This window comes from Hipposideros armiger, unplaced genomic scaffold, assembly GCF_001890085.2.
Source record: "Hipposideros armiger isolate ML-2016 unplaced genomic scaffold, ASM189008v1 scaffold_1096, whole genome shotgun sequence".
NCBI classification, from domain to species: domain Eukaryota; kingdom Metazoa; phylum Chordata; class Mammalia; order Chiroptera; family Hipposideridae; genus Hipposideros; species Hipposideros armiger.
This window is the reverse complement of record NW_017732446.1, coordinates 329,237-356,158: the sequence shown is the minus strand read 5'-3', so window position 1 is coordinate 356,158 and position 26,922 is coordinate 329,237. Positions and strand designations below refer to the sequence as shown.

General features: G+C 41.9%; 1 protein-coding gene and 1 pseudogene across 1 annotated transcript in view; one reads left to right on the top strand and one right to left on the bottom strand.

The window, feature by feature from the left end:
- PASD1 (PAS domain containing repressor 1) overlaps positions 1-26,922 on the top strand; it is a 79,875-nt gene that overhangs the window by 4,718 nt on the left and 48,235 nt on the right. The gene's annotated exons all lie outside the window — the stretch shown is intronic.
- On the bottom strand, positions 25,796-26,402 carry LOC109376307 (phosphatidylinositol N-acetylglucosaminyltransferase subunit P pseudogene; annotated as a pseudogene).

Genomic DNA, 26,922 nt, shown 5'->3' with positions numbered 1-26,922 from the left:
GGCAGTGTCACTGGCCCTCATATGTGGGATCAGAACCGGGGCCCTCTGGCATCCCAAGCCAGTTCTTAACCATCGCGCCACTTGGCCGGCCCAGGAAACGATTCATTCTTTGAGGATTATAGCTAAGTTGAGTAAGAGTGGGAAAGAACTCATGAGTTTTAAATTCTTGTTCCATCAATAAAAGAAAGAATGACATGTTCTGGATCTGGTTGGGGCAAGGTAGCGGTGGCTTTTACTGTCCTATGAAGTTAAAAAACTGAATTTTTATTTGATAATTCGACCAGATGAACTCAATGTATAGCTAGAGAAATTTAAGGAATTAGTTTTCCAGTAATTCCTAATTTTACTTTGTTACTGGCAGACAAGTACTGGCTTCATTCTATTTTTTAAATTTTTTTAATTTTTATTTAAAAAAAATTTTTTTTAGCTGAGCCATCCTGCCACCCGTTGGCAGCTCAGCGGCAGCTCAGCTTGGGCTGGGAATTGAACCGCTGTTGCTCAGAGCTCACTCTCCTGAGCAAGCTCTTAACCAACTGAGCCACTCGCCCGGCCCCTGACTTCATTCTATAAATTCAAATTTTTTTGAAAATAGTAGCATAGTTTATAATTCTGGACATAAAAACTAGCATGAAGCCACGTGCCAGGGATTTAACAATGGAAATAGCCAAAAGAAAACAAATAAAAACATGACCGTGAAATGTGGTCAGTTCTTAAATGTTTGAGTACATGGATGCCTAGGTGCCTTAGTGGAAGGCTCCAAGTGATTTGAAGGTTGTGAGCCAAGTAGGAGGTTTTTAAGATTTAAAGGAATTTTGCTCTTTCTCCGGTGGAAGCAAAACCTGAAAGAGAAGAGAATAGATAGCTCTGAAATCTGTCAAGGTCTAGAGAGAAAAAGAGAAGAGGAGAGAGAAAAAGGAGAGGGCAAGGCCTGTGTAGTTTCTCTGCCATTTTTCTGGGGCTTATTCAGCAGTAGATCACTAATTTCTCTGACTCCACACATGAAGAAATAATTTGAAAGCAAGAAAGAATACTTTTCATATACCAATTAGGGAAATTTCGCATTATTATTTTTCAACTTATTTCTTTAAACTCACTGAAATAAGTGGATTAACTTTTTAGATAGTGATTAACCCTTCAAAAGCGTGTGTTTTTTTCTTTTTTCTTTTTTTAGCTGAGCCATCCTGCTACCTGTTGGCAGCTCAGTGGCAGCTCAGCTCGAGCCGGGAATCGAACCGCTGTTGCTCAGAGCTCAAACTCTTGAGCCAGCTTTTAACCAACTGAGCCACTCGGTTGGCCCTCTTTTTCTTAAATTTAAGATAGCAGATAAGGAGACCCAGAGTTCTATTGGCTTGATAGTGGGAGAGCGGTGTGAGCAAGCAGACCAGTGAGTCATCCAAGATTCTGGTTTAGGCAACTGAGTTATTACATGTATAACTGAATTAAAATGAGGATGGCCCTTTTCTAGTAGAACTCAGTGGCTTGAAGTGTGGTTCCCTCCAACAGGGGACCTTGGATGGTGGATGAGGCCACTGGGGGTTGTGATGACTCAGGGAGGGACACCTGGCTTTTCTCATCTTGGCTGGTTATTTTACTACTAAATGATTGTCTTTTGGGTCCTTGCATCTTGAATATTGGTATTTCTAATAGGAAAACCCATTAAAAAAATAATAGTGTGTTTTTCCAGGACCCATCAGCTCCAAGTCAAGAAGTTGTTTCAATCTAGTTGTGGAGGGCACAGCTCCGTGGCCCATGGGAGGATCGAACCGGCAACCTTGGTGTTATGAGCACTGCATTCTAACCACCTGAGCTAACTGGCCACCCCAGGAAAATCCATTTTTAAACAGCTCTGAGAAATGTTTTCATGTATGGTATATCTTCACAGATAAATAAAATAGCATGGTAATAAATTTTTCCTTGTTGCTCTTCATGGAATGAACTCTCACTTTGATCCACTTATTCTCCCTTATTTTGAAGTTAGTTACTTGACTCTGAATATCATGGCAGAGGGAGATTTTCAGGCTGAAAGTTCACCCCAGACAATGGCAGGAACTCCTTAGCAAGATCCTTCTTTTACCCAGGGCTACAGCTGTACAAAGGAGAAAATGTAACTTCCACAGTAATCATAAATTCCTCCTAATTTATAAAATTAAGCACTTCTTCAGTCAAATAGATAGCCAGTTTATTGTAATTACCCCAGAAGGCTTTAACAAGGATCACATTCAGAAATAAATACTACCAAATGAAGTGCTTGCTCTAGAATAGTGCAGTTGTGTCTGAAGTACATATTTATGTTTTGCTTATTTTTTCTGCCTATTCAAGAAGAAAAGGGAGCATTGAGGTGTGGCCACACTAAAGGAGTGGAAGAGGATTATTTCTGTTAAACTCCAGGGAATGGGTGGGAAGCATCTGACTCATGACTTTGAAAGCACTTGGGGGGTGTCCGGTTAGCTCAGTTGGTTAGAGCATGTTGTTGATAACACCAAGGTTGCCGATTTGATCCCTGCATGGGCCACTGTGAGCTGCGCCTTCCTTAAAGGAGTCAGCTATGCCATTGTAGCATGAAAGCAATGTGTAACCAATGACCATGGCTGTTCCCCAATTAAAAAAATGTTTAAAAAGCATTTGGAGAGGCAGGCCTTCAGGCTTAGTGATGAGAAGCCCTTACCCCCATCTGTCATTACACAGAAAGATCTCTGCCTCTGAGCGTGACCAGCTCTGGCAGGCCTGGCACTTGGGGGGAAGGAAGGGCACTGGACTTGTTTTTCACCTGCCCAGAGCAGGTGTGGGGGCTGTTCTCCCTCTACCCTCACCAAACCAGGACCATAATGTGCAAATTAGCTTTGAAAACAATTCACAGGGTACCCAGATTCTTGAGTGATAAGGATGAGAGAGTCTAAAATCCTGTCACTTTTTTTAAATGAGCTGAAAGCTGTTTTGATTGATGTGGTAATTATGGCTGTGGGTAAAACACCTAGTTAATGATGATAAAACAAAAAAACCATTGTGATAAAAGCACAGTTTAATTCTCCTGGTTTTAGCCTTTACTCAAATTTCATTCAACATACATTCCCATTTTTACAGCACTCTGGGAACAGGGGCTTGGGGAAAAGTCAAGCAGGAATAAGACTGGTACTGCTTTCAGGGAGCCCACAGACTTACATTGTGCTTGAATATGTGGCTAAATATCCTTGGTAGTGCAGAGGAGTCAGAGACTGACTTACCGTGGGGGGGAGAGGGGTGGTCCTCAGGACATCTTCCTCAAAGAGGAGAATTTAGATTGGGCTTTGAAGAATGACTTCCGTATCCCTAGAAGAAGTCAGAGGGAAGGGTATAGATGAACAAAAGCAAGGAGGCACGAAGAAGCATGGTGTTTTCCAAAGCAGGAGGTGATCCCCTGAGGGTGGCTAGTCCTGAAGCCATTGGAGGAGGGGTGGGGAGCCAGCATTTGGTGGGTGGGGCAGTTCGAGTTGTCACCTTTCATTTCTTGGACAGTAGGGAGCCACGGCAGGGTTTTAGGAAAAAGCTCGAGTTCAGATCCCACATCTGATGGATGGGAGGTGGACTCATCAGGACTCGCTGGGATGGATTGGATTTGGGGGACGATGAAGGAGACCGAGCTGTTAAGAATGACCTGCAGCTTTCTGAACTTGTATGACTAGTTCCACTCACTGAGATGGGGGGCACTGAACGAAGCACAAGCAGATTGGGGCAGTTTTATTTTGAACCTGAGTGTGAGGTGCTTGTGGGACATCTAGGAAACAAACCACTTGCTATGCAGCTAGGGCCAGAGCTCAAGGGAGCTGTCTGTACTGGAAACAAAGACCCAGAGTCCTGGAGGTTTCCCTGTGGCAGAGGCTTCTGTGCACTCTTGGTACCTCTTTATCGGCTCAGGTGTGGGGAAACTGAGTCATGCCTACCTGCTGCAGCCATAAAAAGCTACTCTATCTCCTGTCATACCTGTCACTTATGCTATGTCTAACTGTTGATAGGTGCAAGCTGTGTATGACAAAGGCCCCACTGGATTTTTAAGGTGATAATCCTAGAACATCAGTCTCTTGAAAGATAAGAGGCAAACAATTGTCAGGTGTTTTTATTTTCACTAGCTGAGCCATCCTGCCACCTGTTGGAAGCTCAGCGGCAGCTCAGCTTGGGCTGGGCATCGAACCACTGTTGCTCAGAGCTCACACTCTTGAGTGAGCTCTTAGCCAACTGAGCCACTGGGCCGGCCCCAATTGTCAGTTTTTTTAAATAGAGCACATGAAGAGCCTTAAAAGCAGGCCTCCCAGTTTTACACTCTGCAAAGAAACTTTACATTTTCCTTTTGTTCTTCAGCAAAAGCTTAAGATCTCTGTAAGGTTTCCTCCAAACACTACATAAATACTAAGTAGATTTAGAAATGTTGTTGATGAAAAGTAAAATATTGTTATTTGATACATATTTATAGAGTATGTGTCCTGACTTGAGTCTAACTAATGTAATGCCCCACTAGGGAAGGATGTTTTGGAGGTTGATGAGTTTTTCTTCTGATTCTATTTCTAATGATTAAGCACATTGTTTAAGTAACAGGTTGTTCTTTGATTATAGAACATTCATGACCACTTAATAAATGTACGCCATATTTAAATATACAACTTGTACCTCTGGGAGATCAGGGAGCTAAGGGCAGTCAGATCTTTCATATGCTAATACCTGAGATCAAGACACAGCTATTAATCAAACTAATATTGAGCTTTGGAAATTAAAGCATAAATTCATGTATTTGATTAGTAGTCTCTCTGCATTGATATTTAACCATAATATATACATGCACACAATGTTCCAAGATTTTTCCTTTTTAAAAATTAGTTTTGACAATGTATGTTTTACTTGTTGCGGTATTTGTTGAATTCATGAATGCTGGTTGTTTTTCAGGAGACAAAGAGGTGTTGCGCTCCCAGTGTGTTACCCTGCTGCTTGTTGTCTTGTTAATCTGAACTGGAACCTTTAGGGTTCAGGAGAACTTGATCATTTGAGATCCTCACCAAATTCGGAAGTGTGCAATGCATCTTAAACTTTCCACCACACTTCCTCCCCTTTATGGTGTCTGCTCCTCCTGGGAGTGACCTTATGGGGCCGGAGGTTAGGGATTAGCACCATTTTACAGGTGCTGGGAGAGGCCACGTGGTTCACATAAGGGCATGCAGCTAGTGCAGAGCTGGGACTGGGTCTCAAGCATTTTGCCTTCAAGAATATTGTTGATTTCCACTAGTTTTGCAGGCTTTTCTAGTTAAACCACTGGATTAATCATTTTTAAAGTGTGGATTAAAACATATACATATATATACATACACACACATATACAGTAAAACCTTGGATTGAGAATAACTTGGTTTGCGAGTCTTCTGCAAGATGAGCAAACATTTCTAATACATTTTAACGTGGTAAACGAGTGATGTCTTGCAATATGAGTAGTTTGTTTCGGAATGAATTATGCTCACAAACCAAGGTGTGTGTGTGTGTGTGTGTGTGTGTGTGTGTGTGTGTGTGTGTGTGTATGTTTGTTAGCCTCTAACTTCAGGTCTCCCATTTCGGAGAATGAATTTGTAAGTCAGTTGTTTACTCATAGAAAGCAGTAAGTTTATCCTCTTAGTATAGGCAATAAATTGTGGGAGCTTCATTGTCTTCTCCCAGCTGGGACAAGATAACTTGAAATATTTTGGGGTACTCTGCAGACAGGACTTAGTCAAGGCTGTTTACCCTTTTGTCTTCTCTAGTATCAGCTCTTTGCTGACCTTCTCAAGAAACCAAGTGTGAGCTGTGCCTCCGCATGGACCACACAGCGCTTTGCAATGATAACGCTTTAAAGTAACAGCCAGGAGTTTGACCAGGAAATTGAAAGGTCTGTCTGTACAATTGTACTTTGAGGTGAAATGCACAAACAAAGTTAATTACCATGAAGAATCTGTAAACTTTCAGTGAGAGCTGTTCCATTTTTCTATGCATTCCACAAGAAACAAGTTGGAACCTTTTGTGTAAAATGCCAACATATGTGATCACAGAAGGTGTCTGAAGCGTACTGAGCAGGTAGGCTATTGTAACTCAGCGAGGGCATTTGCAGAGCCTCACTTTGATGTGGTTATGTCTTAACCGTAAGCATTGGGAAAAGGAATTGTGTGGGAATGGGGACTGGGGTGGGGTCGGGAGGATCAGGTCTGGCATGGCCAAGTGTCAGCAACAATTAGGCAGATCATTTTAAGAGAACAGGTCCACTGTCTTTCATTGAGGGAATGAAAGGTTTCTTTGGCCCCTATTTCTAATTTGAGAACCGTGTGCCTAATAAATTGAGAACCTTTTTACTGAAGCAATGTATATTTTTTGGCACATAATTCATGCATCGATCTTAAATTATTTTTGATGCATGTGGGTTTTTATTAATGGACATGGCCCCCTTTAAAAAACATTCAACAGATTCTGGGAGAGAATTTCTCTGCTTTTTTGGATAAGGCAGACGAGGGTATATAGAGGAGTGGAACAGGATTCAGGAGAACTGGGAGATAAGGAAGTCAGGGGACTAAAATAAGTTAAGAGAAACCACTTAGTTTCTAAAGGGCTGTTCCTTAGTAGCAAATTAGGAATCAGTTAGACTTGTCCTGTGAACAAACTGTATTTACAGTTTTCACAGTTACATAAAAAAACACTGGAAAATAAATATCTGAAATGGTAATATTTGTCTCTGAGTGGTACAACTGTTTTTCATTCTGTTTTGTAAATTTAACACTCTCAAAACCAGGAAAACTAAAATAAATTTGATTTTAAAAATGAAACTGTTAAAGAAACAAGAAACCTGGCTCTTTTCTTACATTCTAATGGGAAATGATTCTAGAGTTCTACAGAACTGTTGAAGGGACTATGTAGTGCTGAAAGGTTTCTGATCTCTTTAGGAAGTATTGTAGGGAAAGCCTTTGTGGGAGCCCCTTTCCTGTGTGGAGGTTGGGCTCCGGGACCTTTGTCTTGAGTGGTGAACGCCCAGCATGCAGCCACGAGCACTAGCAGTGGGCACTTCCTTACGGAACACCTTTTGGGTCTGAGGCTGACAATTGTCCTGACTCTAATTCGGTAAGCTGTCAGGCCTGTACGCTGCCAGCTGCCTTCGCTTTACCAAAAGGAGGCGGTTCATTCATTCTTTTACTGTGGATTGTCAGCTGAATAAAGCGGCCCACCACAGCCTCGGGGACAAAAGCTCTCCATTAGGATTACACTGCCAGGTTGGAGAATGGCCCTTTCAACGCCGTACAGCCTCAAATAGGGGCTGTACTCAGCTGAACACCTTTATGCAAATCCCTCTTCTTTGTCCAGAGGCCCCCCCCCCCCCCCCCCCGTGACAAAGGCCAGCTAAGCCTTTCTGGGCAGATAGGCTTTGTGCAGGGCTGGGAGGGAGATCGCCCAGGTTAGGTGTTTCTAGGAGGAAAAGTGAATTGAAATGGTTTTGTTAATGCCATTGCTAATAAATTGAACACTGGCCAAACCTTCTTAAGCTTACGGTATTATTGAGGAAGAACAAATTATTCCTCAAATGGAATAGACTGAAGTGACACGGTTCAGGAGTGCTCACATTGTTGTTCTTTGACACTATGCAAAATACATTACACCTTTATCTGTTGCTCGCACGTTTCCTTTCTGATGTTGGGCTTACTTGGTTTTGTCCGGAGTGGAAAAGTTGCTTTGTCCAAGTTCACTTCCTCGCTTGCTTTGGCTCTCTTCTCTCTCCTTGCTGCGGCTGACTCCCTCCATCCTTCTAATTGAATATTTCCAAGGTTTTATCTTCACCCTCAGGTCACTCCCATAGGGTACTCTAGTGATTCGTTGAATTTCATATATTCTTTGTGCACATGTCTGACAGACTGAAGCAATTTTACTATGAGTGATGCTTAAAAGCTGCAAAGAGGAGAACATGTGACCATGATATGAGACACATTCAACAAATATTTATTGAGTAATTTCAAATTGAACCTCTTATATTCTCCCTTTACTAACATGATCTTATCTGCAATGAGATAAGATAGAATCAGCTTAGTAAACTAAATGAAACAAATGTAATCTAAATAGATGAGCCCCAAAGTCCACATTACCACTCTTGCTTGCTTCATAATGGTTTCCAGTGACAAATCTTGTTAAAGGATCTTCCTCAAGGTTAGAACTATGCCAAACAAGTAGCTCTGCATGCCTGTCACTGGTAGAATAAGCATTGTGCATGAGTGTCACCACGGGCACCTAGCTTGGGTTCTTTCAGATGCTCTTGGGCTAAAGTGAACCGAGGTCATCTGTTGAAGAATGGCCCTGATTCCCTTTAGTGGATGCCTTTGAACTTCTACCCTGTGCCAGGTGCTGGGCACAGGGCATAATGAGACCAGACTCTGGCCTTGTGCGCATGTGCCAGTGGGGGAGACAGACAAGGGCTGGAATAGTGATCAGGCATCCTAGAAAGCCCCAGACCCTGAGAAAGTGGTAGACAATGAGATATACAGGGCTCAGGGAGGAGGACTCTGAGGAGACATGCACGAGAGAGCCTTCTACATGATTCTGGAAAATCTTGGAAAAATGATATCTTTGGGGGACCACACCCATATATCCAGATCCCCCGATACTTTCAGGCTTCATAGATACTATGAGGAATGTTTGCCAAACATCAGAAACAGATTTCTTGGGCCGGCTGAGTGGCTCAGTTGGTTAAGAGCTAGCTTAAGAGTGCGAGCTCTGAGCAACAGCGGTTCACCAGTTCGATTCCCGGCCCGAGCTAAACTGCCACTGAGCTGCCAACAGGTGGCAGGATGGCTCAGTTAAAAAAAAAAAAAGAAACAGATTTCTCTTTTGGGACCATGCTATTTGGCTTCAGCCTTGGTACCACCCAAATAGTACAAAGATTGTGTGTCATTCAGAGAAAGTCCGAACACCCCCTGCCTAATGCCAAGCAAGTCCATAGCACCTGTTAGAAGGAATTCATGAACATCAAGATTCACTTCTCTATCTATAAACCAAGTTAAGAATTTCAAGTAAAAGGGTTTTTGTGGTTGTTGTTTGTTTAATTGCACAAAAGGGAGAGTTTGTGTAGAGGCAGACCTTAACATCATCTCTAGGACTTGTATCAAGGCCACTGGACAAGATCGCATCAGAAAGCTCAGCCCCTTTGGTCAAGTAGGCTGCTGCGGTGATTGAAGGGGGCTAGAATTAGGAGTCTATGGAAATTCGACTTCACACAAAGGCTAGAAGCACTTTAAGAACATTTTCGGGTGAAAAGCAATCCTAGTATCTCCACCTCTTAGCATTGCTATGAGAATCAGCGCTATATGGAAAAGTCACTTCTAACCTGGAAAGTCTTGGTAGTTATAAAAGGTTCTCTTATCCTTATTTTAAATGTGCAGTTACATGATTATTGCCTTATCTTATGTTTTTAGAAGGGCTATTTTGATTTAGAGACATCTGTTTTTTTGTTTGTTTGTTTGTTTTTTTAGCTGAGCCATCCTGCCACCTGTTGGCAGCTCAGCGGCAGCTCAGCTCGGGCCCGGACTCGAACCGCTGTTGCTCAGAGCTCACACTCTTTTTTTTTTTATTTTTTTATTTATTTATTTATTTTTATTTTTATTATTATTTTTTTTTTAGCTGAGCCATCCCGCCACCTGTTGGCAGCTCACGGCTGCTCAGCTCGGGCTGACTCGAACCGCTGTTGCTCAGAGCTCAAACTCTTGAGCGAGCTCTTAACCAACTGAGCCACTCAGCCGGCCCAGAGCTCACACTCTTAAGCGAGCTCTTAACCAACTGAGCCACTCGGCCGGCCCAACATCTGTTTCTTTATAGGTCATCTAGATATACTATTCATTGTCCACAAACAACACTCATCAGTTCCTTCATCCTCCTTCTTGGGTAAGAATGCTTTTTATCTTTTAGACTTTTCTTTTATACTTAAATTTTATATGTTACTGTGCACTTACAATCTAATGGAGGTAAGAATCCACTGTGTTTTGAAACTGATCGGTAAGTTGTATGTTATTGGGGGATATCTAATGATAAGCTGCATTTTTAAATAATAATAACACCTGAATTAGTCAACAATTCATACATTCAAGACATGCTCAGTTAGGTTTAAAGCACAGGTCAAGATGTAACATCATTCAAATAGTCACACTCTACTCTTAGCACTTGTGAATTAAATATATGTGGAATTGTGTAGCACAAATTATGTAGCACAAATAATAAAAATACCAGTTGCAGATTCACGAATTACAGATTCAAAATGCAAATTATATTTTACCTTAAGAGAGTCTGCTTGGTCACTGTAAATATAGCACTCTACCCTGTAGATCCATCCATGTTGTTGCAAATTGCAAGATTGCTTTTTTTAATTTCTGCATAATATTCCATTGTGTATATGAGTGTGTGTGTATCACATGTTCTTTATCCATTCATCTATCGCTGGACACCTAGGTTGCTTCCATATCCATATATAATAATTTTTAAAAGTCAGCCTCTGTTTATATTGCATATAAGGTAGATCTAATGTAGACAATTTCATACCAACTATTTCTCTTATGAGCCAGAAAGGCTTGCAAGTAAAAAACTTCAAAGTTTAAAATAAGCCTCTTAGTTGTGGTGTATCTTGGTCATTTTTATAAAATGTTTGAATTGGGTGAGTGACTAGAATAACCTTTGGTTTCTATACATTTTAATATACTGTGCAATAAAGTTTTACCACTACATGAGCAATAATGGAGGAGTTTTTAAAATGTTATGCATTTCTGTAGCATCCAAGTCGAGGATAAGTTATTATTAAGGAGCAAAGGAATAACTCTGTAAGAAGCCTAGAATCCATAGGCGTTTTAGGGAAGGAGACATACTGAAACAGACATGAGAGTAACATGGGGATAATGTTGATTAACCTCGAATTTTTTACATAACCACTTGCAAATTCCAGAGCTTTAACCAATATTAAAGCATGGCTACTTCATTTATTCACTTACTCACTCACTGAATAAAAATTTTGGGGCAAAAGTGAGGATGGGAGGTCCAGAGATGTGCAGGCAAGAAAGAGCTCCTTGATTAGCAACTCAGTTTAGGAGCAGGATGGATCTGGCAGCCTGGAGTGTCCCCCAGAAGCCTCCACCTGTGTCCTTGGCCTATCCTTATATTCCTCTGTCACAGCCTGTTCATGCGCTGCTCGCGGGTGCATCGGCCCTCAGGCACCCAGGACTTCGAGGCCTGTGTGGACAGGGGCTGCCTACCACCAGCAGGACATTTTCCTGGGGCTGGTGGTTCCCTGCACAAAAAAGAGGGAAGAAAGGCAAAAAAGAAAAAAAGAAAGAAAGATCTTCTCTTCTGGAATTTGGAGGCTATACTTTTGTGCTTTACATTATTTTTGTTGGTAGATAAGATTACACATGTTGGTTTACCTCAGTGGATTGAAATTGAAGTTCTGTTGAAATGTAATGGATCAAAAGAGTTTTTCTTCGATAATGGTTTTCTCTCCTCTTCTCTGTAGCAATTTCAGTTCTCCTTTATCTGTGGTCCTAAGAATGACAGCTTGAGCTTCCCACTAGCCAGGGAACCCCGAGCTTCACTGTGGCAGAGTTCAGGGGGTTGCATTTAAGAAAAAATATGATCACCTTTACCTGGGTTCTCGCCTGCTACCTACAACAGCAGATTCCGGCTTCTGTGCCTCTGTTCTTGTTTTCCCTCTGTGCCCCTCACCCTTATTCTTTCCTCTTAGTTTTCAGAGCACTTTATGTGAATTAAATTTTGCCAGTTTCGACCCTGTATTCTAGTTAGTTATATATTTACAAGTCTGATCTCTCCAAGTGCAGTCCATATTAACTTCATATCTTTATCCCCCAGAGTCTGCATTTAGAAAATGACTCTCAAATGTCAGATGGATTTGACTTCCACACAGCTCTTCAGGAAAGATGCTCTCTGATGAGGGGAGGTATTCGTTTACTCTCACAATTGAGTCTACTTTCTACATAAGAGCTATCTGGTAAAGAGAGCCAAGATATCGAGACTTAAGATTTTCTCCTGTTGACCTTTTACTTTTACTCCCCCTCTCCTTTTTTTTTTTAAAAAAACCAAATGACCTATCAATTACACTTTTGGGTTTCTTGATCTTCATTTTTGGTAAATTCTTGGGTTCATTCTTATAGAGATGAACCAATATTGGAACATGGTGGTTAAATGATGAGAAAAGGGGAGAGGAAGAAAGGGTCCATTGACTGAGCCTGGAAAGAAAGGCAATGCACAGCCAGCTGTTAGCTGAGTTTTGCACAGTATCAATGCTAGCTGAAATAGATAGGACAGAGTTATGAGGTGTGAAGGACAGATAGGAAAATTTTTCTGTGTAAGTATCTGACTCTAGGAGACTTCAGGACAGTATTTTCAACAATGTGTTCTTGGGTCTTGAGTGAGTCTAAGAATTTTAAACCAAGGCCCACTTAAAATATTTTTTTTAAAGATTTTTATTGGGGAATTAGGGGATGGGAACAGCGCTGGGGAATTGGGGGAAGAGGAACAGACAAGTTGCTGTCGTTTTGTTCTTCAGTCTAGTTGTGGAGGGCGTTGCTTCACTCGCCCAATTTGGCACCATCATTGCGCTCTTCCCGGGCAAGACAGATCAGTTGCCGGCTTCTGGACGGCCGCTCACTGCGGCTGCTGGCCGATCACGCTGGCTGCTGGCTACACATGGTAGCCCATGGCAACTCACTGCCACAGGGGCTGCAGCCTACGCCTCGCAGGCGACTCCTGGCAGCCCAGCTCCAGGTTGAGCTGTTGTTCAGCATCTTAGCTGTACAGGGCAGTGTCACTGGTCCTCATATGTGAGACCCAAACCGGGGCCCTCTGGTGTCCCAAGCCAGCTCTTAACCAATGTGCCACTCGGCCGGCCCTAAACCAAGGCCCACTTAGATAATGACAGCAATAAATACCCAAAGGGGATTTGGGAGAGCACTTGAGTGGGAGAGAGGTGTAGCAGGGCCTCGGAACCCATCATCTCCAACCACTGGAGGGAGGAGAGTTGGGAAGGAGTAGATAAAATGCACCTCAATATTCTTACCACCTATAAAGCTAGAGTGCTGCTGCACCTCAGCCCAATGCTGTCTAGAGTCTTGAAGTAACCTAGATTGTCACTCTTTGTTGTAGAGCAGAGATTCTCAAATACTCAAATCTTAATGTCTCACACATCACTGTCAAGGGACTGGGCTCTCACGAGGATAAAAACCAAACTCCCCTATGTTTTACAGTCAAGGGCATTGATGTGTTTAGATAGTTTGTAAGCGTTTTTATAATTTTTAATGAGTTCCAAGGACACGATCAATTGCAGAAAGGTTATTAGACATAAATATGATTGCTACAGAACTTCAAAGTAATTAATTTGTCGATGGGCTGGGTAACCAGAATTGGGAGAATCATGAGATGTTTGTGCTTATTCTCAGTCATCTGGAAGGTCACAGATGGAGAATGGGGCAAGGGTGGAAAGAGGGTTGATGGGAGATGACACATGACATTAACAGACAGGCAAGAGTGTTGAAAGAATGCCATCGTTAAATCTTGGAGAGGCAGTACTTTAGTGAGTGAACGCTTAGGCACTGCCACTGACTCTCCAGGTAGTCTTGGGAAAGTCAGCTAATCACTCTGGACCCAATTTTCCTCATGTGTAAAATGGGGAAGGTGATAATAAAGCCTGGGATGCAGTAAGTGCTTAATTAGTGTCGGCTAATGTTATTACTGTGTTTAATTTTTTTTTGAAAAATCTTCTATCTCCCTACTACTGTAAAGCTAAATTCAGTAAATGTGCTTAAGTCTGTGCTCCATCCCAGTGGAGGTTTATTACTGAAATATAAAATTAATGTTGTAGGGATGGCCGAGTGGCTCAGTTGGCTAAGAGCTTGCTCAAGAGTGTGAGCTCTGAGCAACAGCGGTTCGATGTCCAGCCCGAGCTGAGCTGCCAACAGGTGGCAGGATGGCTCAGCTAAAAAAATAAAATTAAATTAACGTTATAATAAGGACGTTTTCATCTCCAAGAAACTCTTACAGTAAGGGGCCTGAAGACAGTTTCCTAGCAAGTCCCACCCTACTTTCTTTGTGGTTTCAAAAAGGAAGGATAGCAGCATACTCCTGGTAATTAAATGGAAAAGTTTGCAGTATTTTTCAGTTTTACATGTCTTTTAGAATTTACAGACTATTTTAACGCGATGAAATCCTTTTTAAGTGAGGGGCTATAATCATTGGTTAAATGCCTCCTTATTGACTGTGAAGTTCGTGAGGGCAGGGACTATGTCATCCTCATCTCTGGATTTCTATGCGTGGCATTGCCAAACCCAGCACAGAGTAGGCACTCCATGAATGTACTGGGGATAAACGTGGTACTTTAGCTTTTCAAGATATGGTACTTTCATATGTCCTAGTCCTAAAAGAATTCAGACTAAGTCTGGGGGAAATCCAAAGAAGATCTAAAAGAGATACGAAAAAAAATCTGCTGAGGCTTCCTGTTAGTTCTCAGCTAGAGTTTTAAAAATATCAATTAGGAGAATATTATAAATGTAATGGGTTTGTAGAAAATCAAGGTTGGTGTACAGTGGCATAACTAGAAATGTAGGGACTTTGTGAGCAATACAATAGTTTTTTTGTTTTGTTTTGTTTTGTTCTTAAAGATTTTATTGAGGAATTGGGGGAGGGGAACAGCGTTGGGGAATCAGGGAAGGAGAACAGACAAGCTGCTGTCCTGTTTCTCAGTCTAGTTGTGGAGGACGTCGCTTCACTGGCCCATGTTGGTATTATCATTGCGCTCTTCCTGAGTGAGGCAGATCGGTCGCCGGCTTCTGGATGGCTGCTCATGGCAGCTCTTGGCAGCTCACACTGGCTGCCGTCCACACACGGTAGCCCATGGCAGCCCACTGCAGCCCCGCTGCAGCCTACGCCGTCGCCGGTGACTCACAGCAGCCCAGCTCCAGGTTGAGCTGTTGTTCAGCATCTTAGCTGTAGAGGGCAGTGTCACTGGCCCTCATATGTGGGATCTGAACCGGGGCCCTCTAGCATCCCAAGCCAGCTCTTACCCAACACGCCACTCAGCCGGCCCACAATAGAATAGTTTTAAGGGTACAAACTTTCAGTTATAAGATGAATAAGTTCTGGGGATGTAATAATGTACAGCATGGGACTATAGTTAATAATACTGTATTGTGTACTTGTAATTTGCTAAGAGTAAATCTTAAGTGTTTTTACCACAAAAAAGATAATTATGTGAGGTGATGATGGTTGTGTTGATTTGATTGTGGTAATCGTTTCACAGAGTATATGTATATCAAATCATCATGTTGTACACCTTAAATATATACAATTTTATTTGCCAATTGTACAAATAAAGCTGGAAAAAATAGAACTCCCCTCCATAGGCTACAGTAGAGCACTCTCATTGCAAAGTGAAAGCTAGCCTAAGTAATAGAGATTGAAAGAAGCAGTCAAAGAAAGATAGTGCCAGACAGGACATCCAGAAGAAAAACAGAAGTACTGTCTCAATCAATCATCCATTATTAAAGCTTCTTTTTACCATCTCAGGGTGTAGGGTTTTTATGAGGATTTATTTCTATGTTTAATACTAGGACATGCTTTGGGAATAATGAAAAACATTAACTTCTACAGGCTGATTGAATGCTACTTAAAACCTTGTTTATCACATGAACCGCTATAAGATTCATTTGTGACATTGTCCAGCTATTTCGGCTAGCAAATATAATGTGCACATCAGAGCAAGAGACTTCCGGTCAATTCTGTGTTGCCAGGAAGTGAAGTCCTGCTGAGAGGTTGCCAGGAAGTGAAGTCCTGCTGAGAGGCCTCATTCTTTTAGTTGAAATCAGCCCGATGGGGAACTTCCCTTTGCCTGTTGGGAGTGGAGGTAGCCCTGGACAGTTAAAGATAGTGCTGAACAGCATTTTAATCATTAGACGTGAGGAACTTGGAATTCATTTATCCTGTAAATACTTCCATAGGCCATTACCCATCCTCTAACCCTTTGAAATGGCTTAAGACATGATAGGGTTGATGAGCCTCACACAAAATTCACTTTGGACATTGAATAGGCTGGATTTCTCTGGAAGCACTTCTTCTCTGAAATCCTAGGACACCCGGCGACCCCATCCCTTTGCTTTTTTGACATTCTAAATTCCTGTTTCCTCTCTTCTGTCACCTGGGTGTATAGGACCATCTTTTGTCATTGTGAACTTTGCAAAGAGAAGGGAGGTATGTTAAGGTGAAATAGTTTGCTCCAGCACTCTCACTATGGTAACATAAATTCTCTATATCATCTTTTGTACTTAATGCACATTAAATTGGATTAAACAAATATCTAGTAATTTGGGTGTATTGAAAATGGTTTTAGATACTTTAGGGTGTAGAAAGTACAGTAAGATTTCTCTCCCCTGAGGAAACTTACATTCTAATGCTCACAGGGCAGTTTGTATAGGGGTCTTCAAAGGAAAGACTAAGGGGAAATCTGGGAAGACTTCTTGGAAACGGTGACGCAGGGATGGAATGAAGTCTACTGTAGTTTTGTTTTGTTTTGTTTTTAAGATTTTTTTTATTGGGGAATTGGGGGGATGGGAACAGTGCTGGGGAATTAGGGGAAGGGGAACAGATAAGTTGCTGTTGCTTTGTTCTTTAGTCTAGTTGTGGAGGACGTTGCTTCACTGGCCCAAGTTGGCACCATCATTGCGCTCTTCCCGGGTGAAGCAGATCAGTCGCCGGCTTCTGGATGGCCGCTCAGGGCGGCTTCTGGCCACTCACACTCCTGCTGGCTACATACGGTAGCCCATGGCAACCCACTGCCACAGGGGCTGCAGCCTACGCCTTCGCCGGCGACTCCCAGCAGCCCAGCTCCAGGTTGAGCTGTTCTTCAGCATCTTAGCTGTGGAGGGCATATGTGGGATCCTAACCGGGGCCCTCTGGCGTCCCAAGCCAGTTCTTAACCATCGCGCCACTCGGCCGGCCCTAGTGTAGTTTTTAACTCCAATATCAGACTCTCTGGATGCAAATCTCTGATGTACCATGCGTTAAGCTGGGTGATTCTGAGCTACCTTTCTGTGCCTCAGTTTCCTGAGAAACTGAGATGATAACATCAGAACATACTTCATAGAAACGTGAGAATCAAATAAGTTGCTTGATGCAGAGATCAGGGCCTCTCTGTAAGTCTGGGATAGTGGGGGACCCAGGAGAGAGCTTTAGGAGGAGGGGCAGGGTTAGGTAGTTGTATCAGATCATGTTGGCTGCGAGGATGGAATGGAGCGGGGCAAGAGGGAGACCCACAATGAGGAGGTGTTTGCAGGAACTGAAGTGAAAGGCCTCAGCTTGAGGTCTGTCATGGCGAATAGGCAGGAGCAGGCAGGCGTGAGCCACAGTACAGAGATGGGATCCATAGTCAGGCCATGGATACTAATTGTGGGGCCCAGATGAGGGCAGAGGAGGAATAGAAGATTATGAAAGGAGGCTTGGCAACCTTCGTTTGCAGGAATAGATTGATAAAGCTCATGCTTGAGGAGTTTTGTCATGTAACTAGGGTTTTCTCTGCTAAGAACTTGGTAAACGTGAAGAATTTGACTTTCTATTCCTTTTAGAAGATTATTGTACAATACAGTGGAAATTTAGTTCTGGAGAAGCTCTGTTGTTGCAACCAAAGGAAGGAAATGCTGAGTTCTGTTGGTAAATAAGGAGGGGGAAGGAACAAACATTATATAGCAGCCGAATTCCTCCATAGCCTTGGGATCCTGGAGGAGGCAGGATGGTGGAAGGAACACTCAGTGTGACCACGGACCAGGACACAGATTACTTAAAGGCTTCATGTACAAGCCAAGCAAAGGCTGGGAGACAGAACGTAGAAGATTGCGTCCAAGTGGATAGCTAGAAAACTAAGATGTTTCCCACTTATTCATAAGCTGTCATCCACATCAGTGGGGCCTCCAAAATAGTTTAGAGAGCATCCAGAGCAATCATCTCAGAGTTTAATAACAGAGAAAGAAAGTGAGTAGTGTAGCAAGACACGGAAAGCTCCTTTTCCCTGAGGCTTGCAAAGCAGTACAGAGGAGATGATGAAGCAAATGTTTACAGACTGATTCGAATCCCAGTTCCGTCAGCTATTAGCAGTGTAACCTCAGACAAGTTACTGCAACTCGAATTTAAATTTTTTCCCAGTTTTATTGAGATATGACACAAGACATTGTATAAGTTGAAGGTGCACAGCATAATATTTGATATATGTATATATTACAAAATGATTACCCCAATAAGTTTACTTAACATTCATCACTGCATATAGTTATACAATTTTTTTCCTTGTGATGAGACCTTTTGAGATCTACTCTCTTAGTAATTTTCAAATATACAATACAGTATTGTTAACTATAGTCACCATGCTGTCCATCACATCCCCAGGATTTATTTATGTTATAACTGGAAGTTTGTACCTTTTGACCTCTTAATTCATTTCCCCCATCTCCCACCCCCCACCTCTGGCAACCACCAATCTGCTCTCTGTTTTGTTTTGTTTTTTAGATTCCACATATAAGGGAGATCAGACAGTATTTGCCTTTCTCCGTCTGACTTATTTCACCTAGCATAATGCCCTCCAGCTCCATCCATGTGATTACCAGTGACAGGATTTCCTTCTGTTTTGTGGCTGAGTAGCCTGCCATGTGGGAAACGGGAGTAAATAGCGCCTATCACACAGGACTGTCGGAAGAATTAAACGGTGGTGTTTGAAATACACAGGACCTAGCTTGTATGTAGTAAGTTCCGTAAATGTGGGTGATTATGGCTCTCTCTCTCTTGCCAATGTCCCACTGCAAGTCCTCAACCTCTTCCAGCTGGATTCCTCGGGTCTTTGAACCCAGTGCTTCTCAAAGGTTTGTGTGCCTAGGCATTACCTACAGATCTTGTACTGCGACAATTGTGATTCAGCAGGTCTGGGCAGGCCGAGCATTTGCTTTCGGGTAAGACCGATCCTGCCAGGCTAGGGACCACACTTTAAATAGCAGAAGCCTAACTGATACCCTTTCTTACAGCCTCAACTTTTTTCTAATCATGTCACCCACCCCGGGGTGATCTTTATAAAAAGCAATATCAATTATATCTTTGTAAAATACCAAGTCAAGTCATAGCACTTCCAAGTGTCCCCGTGGGGCACTAGGGTAGATGAAGCTCACACTTCTCAACCAGACATTCAAAGCTCTTTACTTTTAGCCCCAACCTACCTTCTTACATGTTCTTGCTTTCAGTCACACTGTGCTGCTTGCTGAGCAGGCCTTCCACTTTATTTTTGTTTTTGTTTTGCATTTTTTATTGTCATGGTAAAATATACATAACATAAAATTTATAATTTTAACCATGTTTAAGCATACAATTGAGTGACAGTAACTGTCATAGTGATATACAACCATCATCTCTCTCCATCTCCAAACTTTTTCATCATCCTAAACTGAAAGTCTGTCTCCATTAAATAACATCTCCCCAATTTCCCCTCCCTCGTGTCCCTGGTTACTATTTAACTTTCTGTCTGTTATCACACATTATTTAAAAATATTTATTGAGGCCTTACTTTTTTTTAATGATAAGCATCTTTTTTTTTTTTTAGCTGAGCCATCCTGCCACCTGTTGGCAGCACAGCAGCAGCTCAGCTTGGGCCGGGAATTGAACCGCTGTTGCTCAGAGCTCTCACTCTTGAGTGAGCTCTTAACCAACTGAGCCACTCAGCCGGCCCCAGTTACATTTTAAAAAAATTTTTATTGGGGAGCAGTGTGTTTTTCCAGGACCCATCAGCTCCAAGTCAAGTAGTTGTTTCAGTCTAGTTGTGGAGGGCGCAGCTTCATGGCCCATGTGGGGATTGAACCTGCAACCTTGGTGCTATGACTACTGCGCTCTAACCACCTGAACTAACTGGCAGCCCCGAGGCCTTACTTGATGTCTGACACTAGGCTGGGCGCTTGGCTATTTATTGGGTTGTTGGAAAAGTCGTGACGCATTTTTGCAACAAAAAACAGAAAAGATACGTCATGACTTTTCCAACAATCCAATATTATTTCAGTGAATCTTTGTAACAGCCTGTGTAATAGTGCCATGAATATTCTCATTTTATAGATGAGGAAACTGGGGCTCAGGAAGGTCGAATAACTTGCCTGAGTTCACACACTAGGAAGTAGTAAGGACATTTTGATGTCACCATACCATTATGTTCCACTTACTCAGGCTATTTTCTGCCTGTGATATCCTGTCTCCATTCACCAGTTGAGGACTTCTGAATCCATTACGCAGTTATCTGAGAAACTGCCTGCTGTGAAGTTTCTAGTTTAGTAGTGATAATCCCCTTGCCTTGAATCAGTGGATTTATGTAAGTGTCATTCTTCCCAGCGAGCCTGTGTGCTGCCAAGGTGTAGAGGGGACAGACATTGAAGAAACTGCTGAAATTTCAGAACTGGCAAGACTATGGAAGGGTTTTATAGAAGATCCAGAGACTTAATTGGAATAAGACTAGGATTAGGATTTAATTTAATCCTAATGGATTAATGGATTGCTGAGCTCCTTCAGGGCCAGTTTCAGTTTTTACTGTACCCTGTAGAAACTTGCAATATTTGGCCATAATGTTGAAGATTGTAAGAAACCTTTTGCTTCTTAGTATTCCTTATTGCCTTGGGCTAAGAGAACATGCCATGCAGAATTCCCCAAAGTGTGAAACCAGTAAGAGATGCACTTTTAGATCTGACTTTGTTTTTCTGTGGACCTGGGTTTGCCTTTTGCTTTCCCCCCTCCCCTTTTTTTGGCCTGTCTGTCTTTTTCAGAACAGGAATAGTTGGGTGAGAGGTGTTCAGCAACCTTTGGCTGCTCATCAGCATTTTGCCAGGTAGAACACAGTGTTTCTCCCTTCCTTTATTCATTCACCAAACATTCATTCAGCGTGCATTTTCTGCCAGAATCAGTTTGGGGTGCTGGGAATACAACAACGGACACAACTGACCTGACTCTGTCTTCGGAAGGGACCACAGAATGTGCACAGAATGAGCCTCAGCTTTGGTCTAGGAAAGAGTGGACATTTACCTGTGTAGGTGTGCGCACCACTGTGCAAATAGGCTCATTTCCTTTGTTGCCTGGCTTCCCAACTACCTCACCCAGGCCAGGGCCTATGCCTGTGAAGTGAGAGCTTGCTGAAAGAACTCAAGTTTGAGAAAAGAAAAGCCCCTCACTAGGGATACTCCAAAGGAATCAGGAAGCCTGGTCTTGCTTCTGAATCTCTCTGAGCATGAATTTGCCACTTGCCCCTTCCTGGCTTATTTGGTGTGATACGCGGCATACATGTTACATAGTCCAGTCGAGGTTAATTTCCATTCTTGATTTTATCCATTGGGAAGTTATGTTTCCTTATGATGGATGAGTAACAGATGAAATATAGTCTTATGACTTACAATTTTTGAAGAAAGTTTGGATGGAAAACAAATTGGAAAATTCTACTGACTTGGGTTGATATATTTGTGCCATGCACAGTTAACATCATTTTACTGTTTAGATGAGAACTGTAAATATTTCATTCTTTCTCACTGATTAAATACCTCTGATAAACCTGATATGAGTAAGAGAAGATGACTTCATTCAAATCAATGAAGCATGCCGTCACCCATTTCCCCTATAAACGAAAAAAAAATGTCCAGAGTCATACTGAGATTTGAAAGACCACTTTCCTGGATCACTTGTTTATCAAAAATGTGTGTGTGTGTGTGTGTGTGTGTGTGTGTTTGTATAAAAAAATGTGTTGATCCCTGATAGTGCGCAGCAAATTTTATAACTACAAATATACTATACGGCGTGACTGTTTTCCACAATGGCATTTTAAATGCTTTGAGGCTTTACTCTAACATAAACAAATATCGTAACCAGAGTAATAGCAAAAGATGTGTTCACCTCTACATTCTGCTTTTTTTCAGACCCTTTCTGGTTCTCTTTAAAATTCTATATAAACATTTTCAATGTTGTTTACATGAGCCAAACACTTTCTGGCCATTATTGCACTGTAGAGGCCACAGGGGTTTCCTTCTCTGTCAGTCTGGCTCAGCTGACTGACAGGCTGGGGGGGGGGGCGGGGGAGGCCGGAAGGACACCCGGATCTGCAGAGCACCTTTCTGGCTGCTGCTTAATGAGACTAAATCTGCCCCATTGCTCATTAGACCTCCCAGTGACTTCCAGGAATTCAGGCAGCCCCACAGAGAGGACAGTTGTTCCCGGTTACGGAGCACTAACTACTTAACTTCAGCCTCTTCAGATATGGAAGGCTGAAGATGTGCTCTCTTTCTCACTGTCTCTCTTTGAAACAGAATATTTTTCATGATTGCATTTGGTGTCACCAGGAACTACCAGTGACATTTGCAACTGAATTCTCTCCAGTTATGGCAGAACCTCCTATTCTTCCATTGCTGTTTCTGTGATATTTTTAACACCCTTGCTCTTTTCCTCCTCAAATTTATTCCAGCCCCTTAACTGCCGGACTTTTTTCTTAGTGAACCTCTCCCATCCCTGCCCACAACTTCTTGACCTAGTTCATCTTTACACTATACTCCAAAACTTCAGCTACTTTTTCTGGCTAATATCCTTAGTGCCTCTTGACCTCCTTTGTGCAAGGGTCAGTCTGATCTCCCTCCTGCATTCCTACAGGTGGGCTGCTGAGTGCTGCTGGCAATAAATGTTGCTTTTGTGCAGCCCAGTACTGCTGCAGGGTCAGGCTGTTCTACCACATGTTGCCAATGACAAGGGATGTGCATTAGATGTCTGTATCCAGACCTCAGATACCACTTACTCATGACATGTTAAGTTTACCCAGCTGGCCCACTGCATGGAGACTGATCTCCTCAGGGTGCTCTCATTCTTGCCACAACAAGTGGCATCAAGAAACCTCTCTGTAGTGCCATTTTTTGGCCATTGATTGCTTCTCTCTCTGAGAAGAATGCATCTTCCTCATGGTCCTTTAAATTTTGTGCTGTGGTTAATATTACTATCTCTAATTAAAGCTACAATTTATTCTGTGGCTCCTGCGTGCACCGTGCTAACCACTTTGTGTAGAGTAACTTAAATCTCAAAAACCTTGACATGTAGGTATTAAAACCCAGATTTTACAGTTGAGATCATTGAGACCCATAAAGGTGAAGGAACTCGCCAAAGGCCACACAATTATAAAGAGATAGAGTTGGGATTTGAACCCAGGTCCAGTTGATTCTGAAGCCCAGATTCTTCACTTTTCAACAATGGCTCCCATATTACTTTTGAGAGGTGACATTCATTTTGAGTGTCACACATACTAATTATAGCAAACTTTCAAAATGCAAAACAATATTTTTAATCACCCATAGTTCCATCATCCAAAGACACATCTGAATGTTTTTTCCCCTACCCCTGTTTTCTATATAGTATTTCATTTATTCATTAGTGTATCATGTTTTACATGATTGGGCTGATATAGCATATACAATATTGTGACCTTTTTTAGCTAATATTGTATTTCTTCGTAATACAGATCCTTTACAAACATGCTTTTCGGTGGCCTCTATTGATTTAAAAAACAAAACAAAACATGAAAAATCCAGTGGGGAGTGTTACAAATGCTGAGACTTTCCATGAAATAAGAAATGTAATCTCTGGAGAAAGGATCAGGGGAGCGTGGACTCCCAGTCTTGGGCAAATGGTACTCTTTTTCAAATTGAAGAATGCAACAAATAATAGACGTTTCACATGGAACTTCAATTTTATAAATCCTCATGCAGAAAAGGCAGAGGCAGATGAGTCCAAGTATTTATCTGAATTTGTAGAGAATTTGTTGGAAAGGTCATCGGCCCCCAGATGCATAAGTAAATTCCTTAAATTACAATGCTGTAGTCTTTATTCTAAGACTTTTCTACAACCCCAGATCTGCAACCAAAGCCATGATCTTGCTTCTCTGTTGCTCCTCTTCTGCAGCTGCACAGTGTAATAACTCAGAGATTCTTTAAAGCAGTCGAGGGATGATGGAAGACTGAACAACTTGGGCCTGAGTCCTGGAATAGTCCTCAACAGTGTTCACTTGATTCTAAATCGGGATTAAGCCTTTAGTGTAATTTAGTTCTGAACTATTTGTAGTGGGACATGATGGCACATGTTATGTGTATCACGCAGGCCCCAGAAATGGCTCCTGAAAATGGTTCAAGAACATTAGCAGCAGAAACCCAGATTTGATGTGCAAGTCACTTGTCTTCATAGAAGATTGAATTGCCATGGAGCCTGAACAGAAAACTAATTTGGTTCTGGCAGTTTTGAGACTGAGAGATTCAGAGTGAAGATTTTTTTGACTGTGGATCTCATCCCAACTGAACATTGATGACTTATGTCGTCGTAATTACCACATTAGAAAGGATCTGCACGAGTGATTCTCAACCACAGACAATGATTAATTACACAAATCTAGTTCATGTTATAGTCTCATAATCTATCTTGTGAACGAAATATATACATATATATGTCCACACACCAGAACATTGAAAGTGGATGGGAACAACACCCCCTCTTGCCTCCCTCAAAGAAGAAAGCTTTGCAAGCCTGACCTTTTGACCTTTATATTATATTTCAGTAATAAAATTTGATGAGATTTAAGATTTTTCCCCCCATCGATTTGGGTAAAAGGCACTCAGTGCATAACTGTGCTCTTCTGAACAAATTAATTATTACTTTGAATAGGAAGGCTGGCTACTCTTGGCCTGATAACTTTTAATCAGCCTTATTCTTTTTTAGTCTTTGCACGTTCTTTCATTGATATAAGTTTATAAGTCTTTGTTTTAGAATGAATTACTGAATAGAAAAGACTCAAAGTGCATTAACAGTTATGTCTACATTTCTTGTCCAAGGAAGAGTGGTCAGATATTTAGCAGAGCTAGATGCTGTTAGAAATATCAAGGACGTATATAGCACGGCTCCTGTAATTAAAGAGCTTGCAAACCAGTTGTGTTGTCTCAATACACAGAAAGGGCTATATTCTTTTAAAAAACACATCTCTCTCTCTCTCACTCTCTCTCTTTCTGTTAGAAACTTCAAAATTATAATGCTTCTTTTGTCATAAGTAAAATTTCAATTTATGGGGCCGGCCGAGTGGCGCGTTGTTTAGGAGTTGGCTTGGGAGGCCAGCTCTGAGCAGCAGGGCCCGGTTTGGATCCCACATGTGGGTCAGTGACGCTGCACCCTCTACAGCTAAGATAGTGAACAACAGCTCGACCTGGAGCTGGGCTGCTGTGAGTCCCTGGCAACGGCATAGACTGCAGTGGGGCTGGCTGGCAGCAGGCGTGAGCTTTCGTGAGCTGCCGTGAGCTGCCGTGAGCCGCCGTCCAATGGCCGGTGAGCGACTGCCTCACCTGGGAAGAATGCAATGATAATACCAACATGGGCCAGTGAAGCAATATCCTCCACAACTAGACTGAAGAACCAAAAGGACAGCAACTTGTCTGTTCCCCTTCCCCAATTCCCCAATGCTGTTTCCCTCCCCAATAAAATCTTTAAAAAAAATGTCAATTTAGGCACAGATCTGTTCCTTTTTAATGCTGTATTTTATTTATTCTGTCCATTAACAACTAATATTTGAGAGCATTTACAGTATGAATGGAAGTTAATCTAAGAGAAGTTCAACTTGCATTTTTGAAAGTGTTTCAATATCGGGTATTCATATGAGAGATAATTATAATAAAAATTATTATGTCAAAAACTTATAATAAATGTTTGATGTTGGCCTACATACAATTCAGTTTTTGGTGTAAAGTTCTTTGTCTGTAAGAAAGAACATTTGGTTTACTTCACTAATAGAAATATCTCTTAATGCTGGGATGACCTCTTCTTGGTATTTTTTTCTGATATTGACTTTTAGCATAGTTATCTGTAATTGTATTAACAGAGTTGAGTGGAGAGGCACTCATCATGCTTATTCCAAATACAAGTACATAACCAATTACTACAGTAATGAGGAGGTAACAGGCAATGCAACTGCCAATACTTTTGAGGCCAATAGGAGTTTAAGCCTAAGGAGTTTAGCCAAGATTCAGGAATAAAAGCCCACACAGGATACAGTAAGAAGTCCCAATTGGGAGCTTAAGAAAAGAACGAAGCCATAAATCACGCTTCCTGGCAATGGTGAATTTTCCCCTATTTTCCCTGTGGCTTTAGACAATCTCAGCACTGAGCGCAAGCACCCACCTAGGAAAACTGAGCTGAAGTGGAGGTAGCAGCCCCTGCTCATCAGCAGGCGCACTGCGACCCTTTTCTGGTGGGATCTCGAGAGCGCTGGGGCTGGCTGAGTTGCCCGCTTGCTGCCGTGGGATCTGTTCCTTGGTGGGGCTCCTCTGCCCCAACATACCTATGTTTTGGTATATCCTTTGTTTTTGCTCTGTTATCCATTTACCAGAATACTACAGCTTTATATAATAAGTCTAGGAGGGCACACAGCCCTTCACATTGCTGTTATTCTTCAAAAATTTTGCTGATGTTTCTGACTCATTGCTTTCCACGGGAATTGTGTAATTAACTTGTGAAGTTATATAGAAAACCAAACAAAACCCAAAAAGTCTACTGGGATTTGATCAGAATTACATTAATTTGTAGATTAATTGGGGAAATCTGATAAATCTGACAAATGATATTGGGGGCCTTCCTGCCCAGGGATATGGCATATCTTTCCTTTCACATGCTTCAAAAAAGACATTATTTTGTGTAATGTTTTTGTACATTTTTGTTAAATTGGCTAGTACGCACTGTATAGTTTCTTTTCTCTATGAAGAAGCCTATAAATGTTATTTAAGAACATAAAAGGTGATTTGAATAATCAGATATAACTTTTCTTGATAGAAATATATAACACCATACATATATAGTGCA